This window comes from Pan paniscus, chromosome 6 (assembly GCF_029289425.2).
Source record: "Pan paniscus chromosome 6, NHGRI_mPanPan1-v2.0_pri, whole genome shotgun sequence".
NCBI lineage: Eukaryota > Metazoa > Chordata > Mammalia > Primates > Hominidae > Pan > Pan paniscus.
The window spans coordinates 158,050,262-158,068,517 of record NC_073255.2 but is presented as its reverse complement, the minus strand read 5'-3'; the positions used below and the strand labels follow the sequence as shown (position 1 = coordinate 158,068,517).

General features: G+C 35.5%; 1 protein-coding gene and 1 non-coding gene across 2 annotated transcripts in view; one reads left to right on the top strand and one right to left on the bottom strand.

Moving 5' to 3' along the window:
- The window catches only part of CPED1 (cadherin like and PC-esterase domain containing 1), a 312,803-nt gene that overhangs the window by 102,834 nt on the left and 191,713 nt on the right, over positions 1-18,256 (bottom strand). The window lies entirely within an intron of this gene.
- LOC112440657 (U6 spliceosomal RNA) lies at positions 2,652-2,761 on the top strand. Its single transcript, XR_003028666.1, has one exon. It is a non-coding gene; the product is annotated as a U6 spliceosomal RNA (small nuclear RNA).

Genomic DNA, 18,256 nt, shown 5'->3' with positions numbered 1-18,256 from the left:
CTCTGCCCTCAGCATTTTTCTAAGAATTCTTCTACTGTTACCTCTATTAAGCACATACATGCGCATGCACACACACACACAAACACACCCATATACACACACTCGACTGTAGCAATTATTCTGCCTAAATCAAATCCTAGCTTTGCCCATTACTAGCTGTTTAACATGGGGCATTACTTAACCTCCCTGTGCCTTAGTTTCCTCAAGTATGAAAAGAAGGATAATCATAGGACTTACTTCTAAAGGCTTTTGTGGGGGATAAATGAGTTTCTGTAAAGTGCTGAGAACAGTGCTTGATGTATAGTTGGCCCTTTGTAAGTAATTTGGTGTTATCCATAGCAGCAGTCATAGTAAAGGTATTAGTGGTACTGTTGTTATTTTTTTATCCCTGGCAGTACTTTCATGTGATCTCATGTATTGCTCATGATCAACAAATATTTATAGAGTAAAGCAGTAAGTAAATGAGCATAAAGTAATACATTTTAAAGTGAGAGTCAATGCACTAATTTGCTATTACTTTTAAAACCTGCTTTAAGAATGCTCTCTTAATAGTACCAGGACTTATTGGGTCCTCTCTAGAAAAAAAAAAAAAAAGATTATTTTTAAGGAATAATTAAAGTAAAAACAAAGCTCTACGAACTGGAAACTTGTGGATTAGCTACTTTATGAAAGTACATTATTTTAGTGTGCAATTCTGGAGAAGCAAACATTGATCAACATTTATATTTGATATCCTTAACTTTAATAAACGTACACAAAACAAAAGTTGAGTTCAGTCCAGTAATGGCAACCAAATGGTGTTTTTTAACTTTCCAGATTGACTTTGTGCCCATTATTTCATTAAAGTTCTCTTGCTCTAATGAGCTAGACTTGTGGGAAAAGGTTTAAAAATAAAGCTGAAAAAAAAAAGAAACTTTAGTGTGATCTAAAATTCGGTCTCATCTATTCTCTGTCAGCGTACGGTAGCACGGGGAACTGAAGAAACACTCTTCAGCCTTTGAAAATCAATGTGCATTTATAAGAGAGCTGCTGCCTTTCAGTCATAGCATTTTCCCTGCTGTCTTATAAGTATGTCCTGCACTAAATTTTACATGTCCCCAGACTCCTATTTAATTCTCACAGCTGGGAGACAGGACTAAGTCCAGCCAAATCTGTTTTCCTAGAGTGCCTACAAATCTGCCCTTTAATAATTTATTTTCTCTACTATAATGGTCTCTAACTAAGCTCTAATAGATTTTGCCACACAGTTGCTGCTTTAATCAGAGAAGAGAGTTTTATGGGTTTATTAATCATGCTCTTTTTCAAAAGCTGCTGATTAAGCATTTGCCTGACAGTTGCAAGCAGTCAGAAGGTACAATGGAGGCTGTTTGCTTACTGAGTAGCAGCCTGCAGGTAGCTTTCTCATAGGGCCCACAACAGACTGCATACAGCTAGTGCCAACTGAGCAGACTGAAGTTTCAATTCCCCCCAGCTCCCAGCAGCAGATTGTTCTCAGCAATCTTCTCCCCACCATTTTATTCACCAGGACTATTCCAGCAGCCAATAGCAAAATTCCTTCCTGCTCTCCACATCCCAAAGCAGCTAAATTATTTCTGAAAACTGAATGACATGCTTGGCAAAGAATGTATTCCACCCTGAGGCGCTACTTACAACAAGGTTTTCTTTGGCCTACTCAAGCAGCAGACCCACTAAACACCATCTCCCCGCCGCCTTCTAGGAAAGCGGCAACCTAAGCCACATAGTCCCTTTATGTGTTATAGTCAAGGCACCAACTAACAGCCAAACAACACAGCAAGGCTTCCTGGATTCAAGAAAACCCCTATTTCTCCAAGGCCAATTTACAGCACACTCATAGGAACACACATTCACACCAAACACCAACCAAGCTGGAGGTTTTGTTAGAAGTCAAGATACCGGTAATAAGCAGCAAGTTGTGTTTTTGAAAGAAAAATTAACTATTGAATGTTTTTACACTGAAGGTAAATGTTTTCTTCAAAATGCATAACGGTCTGGAAGTCCTTCATATTTCTTAGATATGTGTGTAAATTTCCCTATTCCCTTAGTGGTTATTACCAAGTAGAGAAGAGTTAAAATATCCTTGAGGTGAATTTAGTAATGATTGGTCCATGACTCATCTAAACTTTTCTACATTTGGTTCCAGAGCAAACATTTAAAGCAGTACTTCATATTCTCAACCTAGCATAACTGTGTTAGATGTACTTCTCCTTTGACTTAAAATGATCAGATTTCTAAAATTAAATTTTTGCTGGAGTTATCAACATTATGTGATGTATCTGTAAACACTAGAAAATGAGCAGTTCTTTGTTTCAATATGTGTTTTCATATAATGAAAGGTGATTTAAAATGATAGTAATTAAACTATGGAAAGAATAAAGCAAAAATATTTTAAAATTATCTTATGTTTCTTCAAAATCAAGCTGTTAACTCTACACAAAGATTTCCTGGGTTAGTATTACAGATACCTGTGTAGATATTTCATCATGTCTATTAAAAGTCTGGGGTCTTACATGTTTCTATTTGTATCTCCTATTTTGAAAGAATTCATGGACAAATAAAACAGGAGACTTTAGTATGGTACTTTATACACTGTAGTATACTAAGCAAGAAAATCATAATATTAAAAATTAATGGTGCTCACTTCACCAACACATATACTAAAATTGGAATGATACAGAGAAGATTAACATGGCCCCTGTGTAAGGATGACATACAACAAATTCACGAAGCGTTCCATATTTTTAAAACAGAAAATTTAGCCTGGCATGGTGGAACAAGCCTGTAGTCCCAGCTTCTCAGGAGGCTGAGGCAAGAGGATCACCGGAGCCCTGAAGGCCGAGGCTGCAGTGAATGGTGAAAGCACCACTGCACTCCATCCTGGGCAATGGAGTGAGCCCATGTCTCAAAACAGAAAAACAAAAAACAAACAACTAATGAGAGAAAGGGATGTTTTTAAAAACAGATCATATTAGTTCTAATGAATTTATAAAAATTAAAAACTTATTTTACGAGACATTAGAAAGTCCCAATACACACATTTGAATTCATTTCTATCCTTCACATCATATTACATTTTTAAATAAGCAATGACACATACTGAGCTTTAAAGCTTGACAGATTTAACAGAAAAACCAAAACCCCAAACCATACAGCTGGTAAATGAAATAATCATCAGTTAGTCTTGATATGTGGAGATCATATATGCTCTGCTTCAATCACCTGAAAAAAATGGTAAAATAAATCTATACTTCAGTCCATTTTAATTAAATTATATTTAATCAGCATTATCCAGGTAGTGCCATGAACAGTTTCTACTGCTATCATTTCAAAATATATTATAGGCCGGGTACAGTGGCTTGTGCTAGTAATCCCAGCACTTTGGGAGGCCAAGGCAGGTGGATCACCTGAGGTCAGGAGTTCAAGACCAGCCTGGCCAACATGGTGAAACCCTGTCTCTACTAAAATAAATACAAAAATTAGCTGGGCATGGTGGCAGGCACCTGTAGTCCCAGCTACTTGGGAGGCTGAGGCAGGAGAATTGCTTGAACCCGGGAGGCAGAGGTTGCAGTAAGCCGAGATAGACCACTGCACTATAGCCTGGGCAACAGAGCAAGATTCTGTCTCAAAAAAAAAAAAAATATATATATATATATATATAGAGAGAGAGAGAGAGAGAGAGCTTGCTCATCCATGTTAATAGAGGCCATGACTGTACAGATAAATGAAGTCCACAGATATTAATTTCTAACTCTTACTTCATTATATACATATAAGAAAATACTTCTGATTTATTTCTGAGATTTTCTATTAGGCATGTCTTAATCTTACACCTGAGTTTTATAGGAGATATAAAGTAGTAGAAATTTGACATAAATCAGAAATAGGATTAAATCTTAACTACAACTAACCCTGGGCAAGTTACTAGCCTTTTAAAATTTCAAGTTCCTCCTCTGTAGAGTTAACAACACTTACATAGTGGGGTTATTGAAAGGCTCTGCACCTACTAACACATAGTAGTTGCTCAGAAATGGCAACTTCTCTCTATTTTCCTACTTTTCCTCTGCCCTTCATTTGCTTCTGGCCCACTCTTTAGAATCTTGGAGCATACCATGCCATTGCTGAAATTTTCAGATGATCCATGAGAAGAAGCAATTAAAGAAGAAATTGAATTAATGTGATTTTGATTTTATTAGTTGAAGCGACCCAATAGGAACTTTGACACAAAAGAAAGCAAAACTTTTATATCTACCAAACAAGCCTAAAAGGTATTAGGGTACTATAAATGGTTTATTTTTTCAACTAAAGTAACCCAGATTGTTCAAATTTTCCATCATTTAGCTTGGTATCTTTAATAAATGTTGGCCAGTCTAACAGCGCTCACATTTCACTTTTGGTTTCTTCTCTTTTAATTTTTTCATCAAACATTTGTTCATATGCATTGTAAAAACAAATAGAAATTAACCATAGCAATGGCTAAAATATAAACCACAAATTTGACTGAGTCAGCGGAGGTTTTTCTGGGTAACCCCAAAATTCCATGTCTCTGCGTATTTCAGTCCCTTTGTCAACTTATTACATGATAAACGAAACAGATCAGAAGAACAGAGTAAAAGTTAATCCATCTTAAGAGTTCTATATGCTCTTGGTCAGATCCCCGATCCAAAAGGAAACCTGATCTAGGTTTTGAAAGCACTTTGGTGTCCCAGAATGATTTTACTTGATCAAGTTCCCAGAAAATACATGGTTGATCCTGATGACAAATTGTCAGAAAGTCAGTGGGGAAGTACTCTGCTTCTCCTCAACAGAAAACATAAAAATCATATCTATTTTGTCTGTCTTAAAATTTTGATATAAGTCTTCTCTTTGTCATCGGGTGTGAATATTTATTATTTATTTTACAGTATGTGTTTTGTATTCAAGTGAGGAAATGAATAAAAGATAGTTTTCTCTGGAAATTTTCTCTATCCTTTCATTCTTTGTGTATTCTCTTGACTTCTAAATAACTATTGGTCTGCTTTACCCCTCAAAGCCTGACCTGCAGTTATTTAAGTTTGAACATAATGTGCCAAACATTTTGTTCACCATATTAAGCTATGTGTCGGGTACAAAGAATAACTTAAGGTTAGCTCTGGTACTCGAGGGATATCCTGCTTGATTCTAGAGAGCACAGACCCAAAGCAGCATGTACACTCATGCATATCATCCATCCTATAGGTTGTATATTTCTTCCAAAATATTTGGAACCAGAAGTGTTTTGGATTTCAGATGTTTTTAGATTTCAGAATATCTGCAGTAAATATTTACCAGTTGAGCAGCCCTAATCCAAGAATCTGAAATCCAAAACGCTCCAATGAGCATTCTTTTGAACCTCATGTCAGTACTCAAAAAGTTTTGAATTTTGTAGCAGTTCAGATCTTGGATTTCCAGATTAGGGATACCTGAACTCTATATGCATACATGACTTGTATGAAAGGATGAGGGGAAATAGTGAAAGAATAAGATGACCCAAGAAAGAGCCAATTATATTTAGGAAATGGCCAGTGGACATGGTAGTTAATAGTTGCAGATTCAAATATAATGGCAAAGCTTCACAGATTTCCCCTCTCCAATTTCATTACTTTCTGCTTCTGGGTCTCTAATTTACTCATAATGCCAGAAATGGGATCACTGCACAAGATATTTTCAATGTATTTTTAAGGTCTACTTATATCACTTATCGTCAAGGAAGTGTTTTGGTTTCCTGCCACCTAGACAAGAGATCCAACAACACTTTGATTAAAATGAAATATTTATTGTGGACCTAACTGCAGTGCCAGTTTGTTGGTAAGCCAGGGAAATAACGTTGAAGGAAAGTTCAAAAACTGAATTGTTCAAATAATAGCATTTCCTTTTTTTCTTTCTACCATCTTTCTCAATTTTTGTGATGAGCTCACCAATTAAAAATACATTTTGATCAAGGTCTGAAACTGATATACCTCTCAGAGTTCTGGACCCAAAACTATGAAAAAGAACCACAGAGGCATGCAACCAATAACCACCCAAATTTGAGTGAATTAGAACTTTTCCGTTTTGCCACACTAGTCCGAAAGCCACAGGCATTCCACCACCCCAGAAGGATCTGGAGAACTGATGGAGAGAATAAAAAATGAACGCAGCTTGTACATAATTGTGCTGTTGTATTCTTATTTCAACAGCCATAGAAAGAACCCCAAGTTTCAATTCAAAGGCCCCCCTAGCAAAAATAATATTCTTCTCCTCAGCCTGTCTTGTACTGGTCCTTCAAAATCATCTCAGATGTCACTTCCTCCAAGAAGCCTCCTCTAATATGCTTAATTGCAGACTGCAGGGTGTAGGCTTATGGTATCCTTTGCTCACCAGGGCATGAATTTCCCTATAAATCTGCAAACTATTTGTTAAACTCTAAAAACGTTGCCCTTTTCTATGCTCGGTGTTTTTCGAAGAGTTTGGATTGCGGTTTATATTCTAAAAGGTGGCAAAAAGCATGAATCAAACAGTTCTTTTACTTTTTTCCCCCAAGCACCTATCCTCTAATATTTTGGAACATTTTCCTCATTCCATTAATTCTCTATTTTGCTATAACCACATGGCCTTTACCTCCAAGTAACCTTGGCATTTATAGGCTAAGGGAACAATACTATAACAGCCAAGACTGGCCAGACAGGCTTTAAAACTCAGCACTGACTCTGGGATGGGGAAAATCTGATTTGTATGTGTGCGACTTTTGTAAAATAATTTGTAACTTAACTTAGATGACTTCACTAGGATTTAATAAAATCCTGTCATCACATTCAGGTTTCAGATTTTATATGTTTGCTAAATGTGGTAGAATAATCCAGAGCTGCTTTCATTTCTTCAGTTTGAGAGACTGTATTATTTGAAAGAGAAGTTTTTGATGGTCAAAAAAGGATATATATTTCTCTGATACTGGAAAATAAAAGTAGATAAAAGTATTTTCTTAAAAATTATTTCTTTCTTTATTTTCTAGTTTTCCTGAGTCTAGGAAAACATTGCCTCTCTAATTGTACTAAAGTTAGAATTGAAATTAGTTCCTGAAAATAATATTTGGGATTAGGGGCAGTTTAATGTCTGGAACACACAGGTCTGGAAGTGAGAAAATCTTGGTCTTATCCACCTTAAAATATTCAGACATATCTTTTTAAAAACTAAATCGGATTATGCCATGCCTGTTCTCAAAATCACCCTGTCCTTCTGACCCCTGTCCAATAAAATCTAGTCTTTTTTTTTTTTTTGATACAGAGTCTCGCTCTGTCACCCAGGCTGGAGTACAGTGGCGCGATCTCGGCTCACTGCAACCTCCCCGCTCTACTCACTGTTTCTCAAATCACCAGCATGTGCACACCCCAGGGCTTTTGCACTCACTGTTGTTCTGCTTAGGATGTGCCTGTACCAGATAGCTGAAAGGCTTCTCTTCTCATTTCATTCAGGTCTCTGCACAAATGTCACCTCATCAAATGGGCTTCTCTCATCACTATTACAATAGTGTCCCTTCTCATTCTCTGACTTTTTATCTTGTTTAATTTTTCTTCAGAGCACTTATCATTATGTGGCCTATTATATATTTACTTGTTAAAATTCTTTAACTGTTTCTTCAACCCTAATGTAAATTTCACAAAAGCAGAGATTTCTGTCTCTTTTTGTTTGCTGCCTAGTTCTTGTTCACTGTTGTTGCCTAGTGTCTATAATAGTACCTGATGCTCAGTAGGCACTCAGGAAATATTTGTTGCAAGTATTTATATCTGTTGAATGAATAAATAAATCTTTGTATCTATTTCCTAAATGGATGCAGAGTTAAGATGATAAAATAGGCAATAAATACAAATTATATATATATATATATAACCTCATAAGAAAGTAGAATAAGAATATGGCTAGAACACTTTCATTTCTTTTCCAAAAATTGTGGTGACTTTAAAAATCACCTATGGGCAAACTCATTATTTTTCATAAATTGAGAGGCATCATGGTTAAATTAATTTTTCTAACAAACCTTCTGATATGGTTTGGCTCTGTGTCCCCACCCAAATCTCATGTTGAATTGTAATACCCAGTGTTGGGGGAGGGACCTGGTGACCTGGTGGGGGGGGAGTGTATCATGGGGGTGGATTTCCCCCTTGCTGTTCTCATGATAGTGGGTTCTCATGAGAACTGATGTGTGGCACTTCCTCCTTCACTCTTTCTCCTGTTGCCATGTGAAGATGTGCTTGCTTTCCCTTCTCCTTCTGCCATGATTGTAAGTACGTTTAGGCTTTCCAGCCGTGTTTCCTGTACAGCCTGCAGAACTGTCAGTCAATTAAACCTCTTTTTTTCATAGATTACCCAGTTTCAGGTAGTTCTTTATAGCAGTGTGAGAATGGATTAATACACCTTCATTGATTTTACAGGACTTTTTCATACTGGCTTCAAAGTATCCTTCATCTTCATAAATGAAGAAAGCTATCTTGGAGCAAGGAAAATGTCGGAAGTAAAGGTAGAATGGAACACCATTATGTGATAATATGTCTGAAGGACCCAGAAATGCCCAGATCCTGCTATAAGGCATAGTCACTACTCTGCTAGTTAGCAGCTTCTGAGATAATCAGACAAAGGATGACGACAAATGAGAAGCAAGGTTACTGTTGCCCAGGCTTTGCCTCAATTTTCTTTAGTAGTAAACCTGGCAGAGTCTAATACTCATGTGCAAGGAGCATTACCTCCCTCACCCAAGCTTAGATCCTAGTCTTCTCTTCTCTCTACACCTTCTTGCCAATGACATAATGGCGTATCTGAGCCTCAATCACACTTGAGATGAGAAGGATTTTTCTGTCCCCATCTTAACTCTATTTCTCAGCTACATTCCCATATTTTACCACTACTCCCATTCCTTCTTGGCTTTGCCATGCCACACTCTCCTGATTTTCTCTCTTTGTCCTTATCCCTCCATTTAAGTTTCCTTTTCTGATTCTCCCCTTTCCCCATCTCTAAATGTTATGATCCTCAAGGCTGAGTTTTGGAATCTTTTAGTTTTTCTCCTCACAATCTCTCTCTAGGATGTGTCATTCATTCCCACTAATGTATTTATTTTTAATGTTTTATTTGTAGAAAAGTTCAAACAAAACAAGATTAAATTTAGATTAACTGACTACAGTAAACAATAACTGAATTGTACATTTTAAAATAAAGAGTGTAATTTTGTTGTTTGTGATGCAAAGGATAAATGCTTGAAGGGACAGATACCCCATTCTCTATCATGTGCTTATTTCACATTGCATGCCTATATCAAAACATCTCATGTACTCCATATATATATATATATATATATATATATATACCTACTATGTACCCATAGAATAAAAAAATAATAAATTTGGATTGAACATCCATATTCAACAATTATCAACATATGGTCAATCGTATTTTATCTAAACTTCTTTTTTTTTTTTCTTTTTATTTATTTATTTATTTTTATTTTTTATTATACGTTAAGTTTTAGGGTACATGTGCACATTGTGCAGGTTAGTTACGTATGTATACATGTGCCATGCTGGTCTACTCCCTGATTTCTTCTCACTGGGTTATTGTAAAGTCATTACCAGACATTGTATCATTTCATCTATAAATGCTTTGATATATATTTCTAAAAGACAAACACTATTTTATATAACTAAAATATCAATCAAATTTAGAAAAAATTAATAGTTACTTAATAGAAGCAAGTATCCAGTGTTTAAATTACTCTTATTGTTTATGTTTTTAAACAATTGGTTTGTTTGAATCATGAGCCTAAAAAAACATGAACATTACATTTATTTAGGAAGTCCTGTGAACTTCCTCATTGCATCATATCAAGAGGCACATAATGTCTAGTTGCATCATCTGTAAAATAAAATAAAGTCTATGTTTTCCAACTTTATGGCCACATTGTAAAATGGGGTGAGCGGGCAACAGGGCCTGAAAAGCCAGCTCATCTTTGTCCCTGCTGGTTAGTAGAGATTTTATAATTCTGGGTTGCAAAACTATACTTTGTTTTGCTTCTCAACTCTTCTATAACCTGCAAGTAATTTACTCTGTTAAATTAAAGCTGTTTGAAAGACCTAGAGTGTTTACTGCTCTTGAGTGTTTACTGCTCTTGGCTAAACTGCTTGATGCAGACAAGATCACAAGTTTAATTTTGGAGATTATGAGGCTGAGGTGCCCTTAGATCCAATGAACACAAAACCTAACACTCCTGCCATCACCTACAAAGCACATGTGATCTGTCCCCATCTACCTGTCCATCCTCTTCATATATCACCCTCTCCCTTATTCAACCACGCTTACCACACTGGTCTTTCTGTTTCGTTTTTGTTTTTGTTTTCAAAAGTGCTAAGCTCTTTCTTGCCACAAACCTTTGAAACAGCAGTTTTCTATACTTGGGATTTTCTTACTGCAGCCTTTCTCAAAACTGGCTTCCTCTTGGTTGAAATATACCCTTCACAGTGAGATGTCCTCTGACAATCCTACCGACCTACTGGGCTCCTTACCATTGTCCATTATAGCAGCCTGCTCTTTTCATTTACAGCACTTAGCATAATCTGTAATTATTATATTATTTTGGATCCTTATTTAATGTCTAGATCATAAAATATATTATAAACTCCACAAGAGCAGGAGAGAAAAATCATGTCTACTTTGATGACCTTTATATTCTTGTGGGTACCCACTGTACCCCAGAAAATTGCATCTAGAATGAATGAATGTGCTCCAGAGCCCAGGGGCAGGCCCAGGTTTGGCCAGTTTATAGCCTATGCTGCAGGGAAGCAGGAAGTATCAGAGTAGACCACACTAATGTGCAGACTCTTCTGAAGTACGATGACCCAGCACAATGGATATATGTTTAAACAAATATCCTGGATTTTGACCCTCTTGAGAAACTGGGTCAAGAATTTTTTTTCTCCTCTAGAAAAGACAAGATAAATTTAACCAGCTTGAAATATTGGGTAAGAAATCCAGCTATTGATTGCTTGACGAAACCAGAACCACTAGACTGCTAAGCATGTAAGATAATTTTAAGATAAAAATATTTAAAGCAAATTTACAGGATACATAATTTTTTTATTTTTTAGGGTCTCACAAAAGACTTTCTTCAATAAACTGCAGGTATCTATAACATTTGATATTTGATTTTGATAATCTTGGTAGATGTGTGTATAGTGCCCTATATGTTGGAAATCTTGTAAGGAATATGTATTATGCTGGTGTTCAGCTTTCTAGGCACCAGGAAATTAAAAAAGTATATTGGCCCAAGGGCAGCTTTTTCATAGATGCATAAAATATCGGGAATTTCAAATAGAGCTATGAGGACTCATTTTATAATAACAGATAAGTGCTAGTGTCCCACACACAACATTCAAATATTATTTAATAAAATTTTAAAGTTATGGAGAAAGCAGCTTTCTATAAATTCCCATGCATACAATGTTTAGGTAATTTGCAAGTATTGAAGTAAAATTTGAAACATATTTTACCAAAGACAGAGAAGGAATAAAGGGCTGTGATAAAAGTATGGACGAGATTTGCAAATTTTGTCTCCCTATCTGCTCAAAAGTATGAATAACAAGGTCTTGGATACAGAATAGTTTTGGGAAGAGAAGCAAATTAGAGCAGATAAAACTAAATACCTTTTTTCTTAGTCCATTTTTTAAATGTCTTTATGCAAGAATGGCCAGTGGGAAAAAAATTATTATAATAGTGTTATATCCAGTTTGTTGGATGTAACTCTCAATACTTTAAAACACGATATATGACTAATCAGTTGTTTGCAAAACATTTAAAATGCCCGTGTCAGATTACAACCTGACCACTGAAATTTTCCCAGCACATTGCTTCCTTTCTTCTCACTGGAATGAGACTTATGGATTGTTTAAGCAGAGAATCTCAGTTAGCAGCAGCATGCTGTGCATCTAAAAATCCATTAGGAAACTGTGATCATTGGACTCATATCTGCAGTAGCAATTCATTCCTAAGAACCCCCAGTAGATGCAAAGTTTGCCTGCGTTCACGGAGTGTAGTTGCTTGCTGAGTTTTGCATTCCCGAATTATAGTGCTTTGTAGAGATGGGGAATGAAGGCAGAAAGCAGTCATGTTGAACATTATCTTTCTCCATCCACTTTATACTAAAACCTCCAGAATTACTTATTGATTCCACAGCTTAAAATTATGTCCTTAATTATTACTAATAAAACAACAATTTTTGATGCCTTATAGGCATCAAGTTTTGTATATTGTGCATTTATTTATCCTATCTCCTGTGATTTAATAGAGATTTTAGAATTAAAATTTAAACTTGTTTGGGGTAAAAATAGATACTTTAAAATAATTCTACAATGAATGTCTTTCTATGCTATTTGTCATAGTCATTTATGAAATATATAGGTATATTTACTAAAGAATAAGTGAGTGGACTGTTTATTGCATCTTTTGCCATCTCTGTATAGAGATACATCATTTGCTATAATTTCAGTCTAGTGAATATTTATATTTGTCTGTGCCACTTAAAAATTTCCAAGAACCTTATACTGTTCTTCACACACAGAACTGATGCTATTAACCTGGAGAATTTGATTCTGCTTTGGGTCTCAGGAGTGGTGATAGGATAGTACTGAGCCATACATCTGCTTGCTCCCATTGTGAGCTCATTTATGATAAACAGCATCCATGTCTGAAAGGTTTTGCTGAAAGCTGGTGTGTGATTTTAACCATAGAAAAGAGTGAGGTTAGTCTCTTCATAAAGAAATCACTGTGTCTGCTTCACTCTCCATTTAACCATAGGAATTAAATGGTTCCAGACATAGCAACAATTATTTTTATGCTTTCAAGTATATAGTCAATCCAATATTGAATATTGTTCCCTTCTCTAGGTTTGATCAAGTTTACCTTGTTAAAGACACTTAATTGTTTTAAAGAGCAAAAGTAACCTATTTATTCTACTATTTTCTCATTAATTTTCCATCAGTGAGAACTAAGCACACTTCTGCATCTATTTTACAATGAATTTTTTTGTTCACTCACCTCCAGTTCTTACTCTATTTTTATTGCCAGAATTTGATTAAGGCAATTGTTAAGTGTACACAGAGTATAACTCAGAAAATAGTCAGAATTATCTTTAATATTGTTAAAGTTGGAAGAAATAGAAAACTCACTCACTAGTTTTCTGTAGGAAATAAAATGCAAAATTTCTTAAGAGGAAAAATGGGTTCCTTCTAAAGTTTAGCAAGAAAGATTAAACACTACATGGCTTTTGATAGGTGTGGTGAAACTCAGAAATAATTAAAAGCAGCTTTAGGGTTAAATTAAAGTAGCAATATTTTTTATTTCTCATTTATCTGAAATGAAACAAAAATCTCAACTACATTACTATTGTAACTGTTCACAAAAACTGTTGGTTTGCCCTCAGATTTTTCAGCAACTTAAGACACTCTTTTCCCCTTTTTATTAGAGGAATCACTTAAATAGTAGAAAAAAAATGGCTAAATCAAAACTCCCACATCCACTTAAAAAATACAACTGTGGTTCTGCTTCCTTCCTTTTGAAAGAAAAGAATCACACAAAATACATTTTTTTTTTTTTTTTGAGACAGAGTCTCGCTCTGTCACCCAGGCTGCAGTGCAGTGGCGCGAATATTGGCTCACTGCAACCTCCGTCCCCTGGGTTCAAGCAATTCTCCTGCCTCAGCCTCCTGAGTAGCTGGGATTACAGGCATGTGCCACCATGGCTGGCTAATTTTTGTATTTTCAGTAGAAACAGGGTTTCACTATGTTGGCCAGGCTGGTCTTGAATTCCTGGCCTGAAGTAATCTGCCCGCCTCAGCCTTGCAAAGTGAAGAAATAATTTTTAAAGAAGTATGGAAAACAGTCGTTCTCTACCCCCAAGTGAATTGTATGAATCTTTAATCATCAACAGTCTAATACTTTTCCAGTTACCAGAACTTAAACTAATTCTGTGCTTTATTCTCAGTTTATATTATAAACCAGCATTGAAAGCAAAATTGAAATCCTGAAAATTAAAATACATAGAAAACTAATATCATTATGTTCTTCTATTCATATCCAGTCCCCACTAACATCTGAGGTATTTCACATAATCTAAACATTTATTTGAACAGTTTGCTGTAGCTATTCATCCACTTACCCACTGCTTATTACCTGGTCTATTAGATCTGTGAGAGAACATGGAAACAAAATCTGTACCTTAAGGAATTTACAGAAGACTGTCAGTCTTCTAAAATACTCTGTGGACATCTGGAATTTCTGAGAGCATATACTGTCCTCCTCTCTTTCTTTGGGATACCTTTGAGGTCAAGGGTCCTTTATATTCTCAAACCTATGTTCAAGTTAATATTAAACAAATATCTCTTGGCTGACAACTGTCACCAACTCTAGATTTCAAATGTTTTGAAAACTTTGAAGCAAATATTACTTAAAATTTGAATTTTTATTGCCATATGTCATTTTATTTCCTGGTGACAGTTGTGAAAAAGAATTTCTAAGCTGAGTGGAAGCTTTACATCTTCAGGGATAAAGCCCATTGGGTTGTCATAAGCCTAATGATTTCTAGGCTCAAAGAGTTTAGATAAGCACTCAGCACTTGGGGAAAGCTTGTAGGTTCTACAGCACATAATTACTATGAATTATCTAACTATTAATAACTGCAGTTTCTTGGATGAGTCATACATTTTTGCAAGACTTTGGAAACAAAACTGAGTTTTTTTTTCTTTGAAAAGACAAAGATAGGAACTCACGATAATAAATAGGAATAAGTTTTTGAAGAAAAAAATGCTAGCATAAAGGGGAGTGAGGAAAAAAAGGAGGAAACTAATATTTCAGACACCTTCCATGTACCAGGCACAGTGGTCCTCAAGCTACATAGAAGCTTGTCTTATCTAATTAATGTTCGCAATGACACAGTGAAGCAGGCAGTATGATCTCCATCACAGAGACAAGGTAAGCAACTTGCCCAAAGTAATCCCAATAGCAAGCGGAGGACTAGAATCTAAACCCAGACTGGGTAGCTGACTATAGAACTTACAATCTGACCAGCATTACTCCTCTGTGGCATGTCATTTCAAGCTACACTGAACATCAGTTAAAATAGAAGTCTCAGCCTTAGAAACATAATGACATTCAATAACCACAGAACAAATAACAAGGAGAAATGAAAAGGGGATAGGAGGGAGAGAAAAAGGGAGGGAGGAAGAGAGGGAGGCAAAGAAGGAGGAAAGAAAGGAAGAAATAAGGAAAGAAAGGGAAGAAAAGAAGGAAGGAAGGGAAGGAAGGGAAGGAATGAAAGGAAGGAAGGCAGGCAGGCAGGTTGCTGAAATGCCATGTCACTCCTACTATTACCAGTTACTGTCTCTATTAAGTGAACTTCTTTAATTTTGCTAAGAGCTAGTCTGTTTTTTTTTTTTTTTAATGTTAATATAAGGATTTTTTTTTTTTATTATACTTTAAGTTTTAGGGTACATGTGCACATTGTGCAGGTTAGTTACATATGTATACATGTGCCATGCTGGTGCGCTGCACCCACTAACTCGTCATCTAGCATTAGGTATATCTCCCAATGCTATCCCTCCCCCCTCCCCCCTCCCCACCACAGTCCCCAGAGTGTGATATTCCCCTTCCTCTGTCCATGTGATCTCATTGTTCAATTCCCACCTATGAGTGAGAATATGCGGTGTTTGGTTTTTTGTTCTTGCGATAGTTTACTGAGAATGATGGTTTCCAGTTTCATCCATGTCCCTACAAAGGACATGAACTCATCATTTTTTATGGCTGCATAGTATTCCATGGTGTATATGTGCCACATTTTCTTAATCCAGTCTATCATTGTTGGACATTTGAGCTAGTCTGTTTTTAATGCAGTAAAAAATACCTTAACATGGTCTACTAACTCTTCTGGCACAATTTCTATGAATTTTATATGTATTTTTTTCGGGAAATGTAACATCATTAAAACTAAAAAAAAAAAAAAAAAAAAAGCTCTCATCGAATTGAAGTATTTAGCACGGGCTGACATATTCTAATGTTACCATAGCTTTTATAGTGGTTTTTATTGATTCTTATTGTCTAAAATAACAGAAATATGCAACATGTTAGAAGGGTTTGGGGCACAAAAAGTTTTATGAGGGAAGTAAGCTTGTGTGACAGCTGATATAGACACAAATGTCCCCCTAGTTTCCCAGGTTCATTTTGGAATAAATGTGACTTTTAAATTTCCAGGTACTAGTTTCCTCTAAGAATATCTAACTCAGAACCATATTAAAAGTTGTAAGACTACAATATGCCCAATTAATATGCATCTAATATTCCTTGATTTAGAGTTATCTGACAATAATATGCCAGCCTTGCCAGGAACTAGGTGTGTGACCTGTGGAAAGTCACTCAACCACTCTGTGTTGTTTTATTTTTCTTATTTGTAAAAGGAACTTAATAATTGAACCTTTCTCATACTTATGGATGATATAGGTTTTAACAATTTTACTAAAGGTTGACTAAAATGTTAGAAATCTATTCATGCAAACAACAATATTTGCAAACTTTTAATATTAGTCAAGGTGACATTTTGGTTAAGAAATGATGACCATCTCTTAGAAAATTAAAGAGGAATCTTTATGGTATCTTGCTGACATATAAATTTTTTAAACATCTTTAAAAATCAATAACGTATTTATGTACAGATCACAGCAATATTTTTTGAGAAATGTATTTCAAACAAATATCTTTAATTCCATCCAAAAAACAATTGAGATTCTAATATGATTTAATTTTCCTGGGGACAGTCATTCTTTACCAACTGATAAGTAAATATTTCAAAATTTTAGCTACTGGAAACTTCAAGTTACAGGGTATTTTTTGTATTGTTCCCTCTGCGTGGAATATTCTTTATTCTTAGATGGTGAGTGAAATGCTTGTAAACCTTACAGACTGTCTGAAGAATATACTTGCATGTCAAGCAAACTGGGGAAACCATTCACCTTTTACAAATATATAAAACAAGCTCAGCTGAACACCATTGTTTCTCCTGCAGTATGATCATCTCTCACACAAAAACACAATAAATCCATTTAAGAATCATCACACTTCATCTCATACAGTTTCCTTGAGTACAGTAGAACCCTTACTGTTGACTATTTCTTGAACATGATGAAAAAAATTAGTTTAAAATATTATTTTGTGAAAAAGCCTCAAGTCCATTTAGAGATGAAGCCCAAATCAAATGTCATACAGTCACAGTTTCAACCCTGGCTGACCACCCTGATCCGATCCTGTCAGAGAATGCTAAGACATGTCCCAGCTAATCATCACATTAGTCCTAAAAGTAACTAAGAACACTACTTTTAGTTTTAAAAGTAACCACCTTCCATGTCTCAGGCTACGCTGGAAGTATTGGAGGTGAGGTATTAATTTTAAAGCCTATAGGTAGATCATCTAAAAATCATGTTCTGTTCCTGTCATAAAGGGTGCATTTAAGTCTCTTCCTGTTCTCTCTTCTCTTCTCCATTGTGTAGCAAAGAAAAATTGATGGAGCATGAAAATCTCGGGCTAATAATAGTATATGAAAGAAGAACAGAAAGTGTGTGCCAAGGTGTGACCCACTGAGAGAACCCTGGAGACAAGAGTGTACAGATAATGTATCACGCAATTCTAGATTTTGTCATGAATTCCATGATGTATTAAAATAATTATTTCAGGATATTATTGTCCCATTGGCTTCAAAGGATAATGCAGAAAAACTAAGTAAAGAGCCTCAGAATTTTTTAAAGAAAATCAAATTAGCTACCACATTAAAAGTCTATTTTTATTTCATTGTTGATATTTTCCAAGAAAAAAATATATTTCTAAAATCTTCGGAATCCATTTGTGTGTTACTTTTTAAAACATAGGGAAAAGGTAAAATAGGCCATCAGCTGAAAACACTTATCTCTCCTGCAGTGCGATAATCTACTCACATGAAAATATAATGAGTCACTTTAAGAATCATCACACACATCTCTTGCAGTTTGCCCAAGTGTTGGGAATTTGTCAGGAAGAAAGCTACCTATCATGTGGTCTTTGGGACCACCATGTGATACTATTCCAAGATTCTGAAAATCCAAGCAATCTCATTCACTGAGAGAATAGTCAAATGATGTGTACTTTGTGAAAGTCATACAATAAAAAGAAAAACATAACAGTAAATCAGT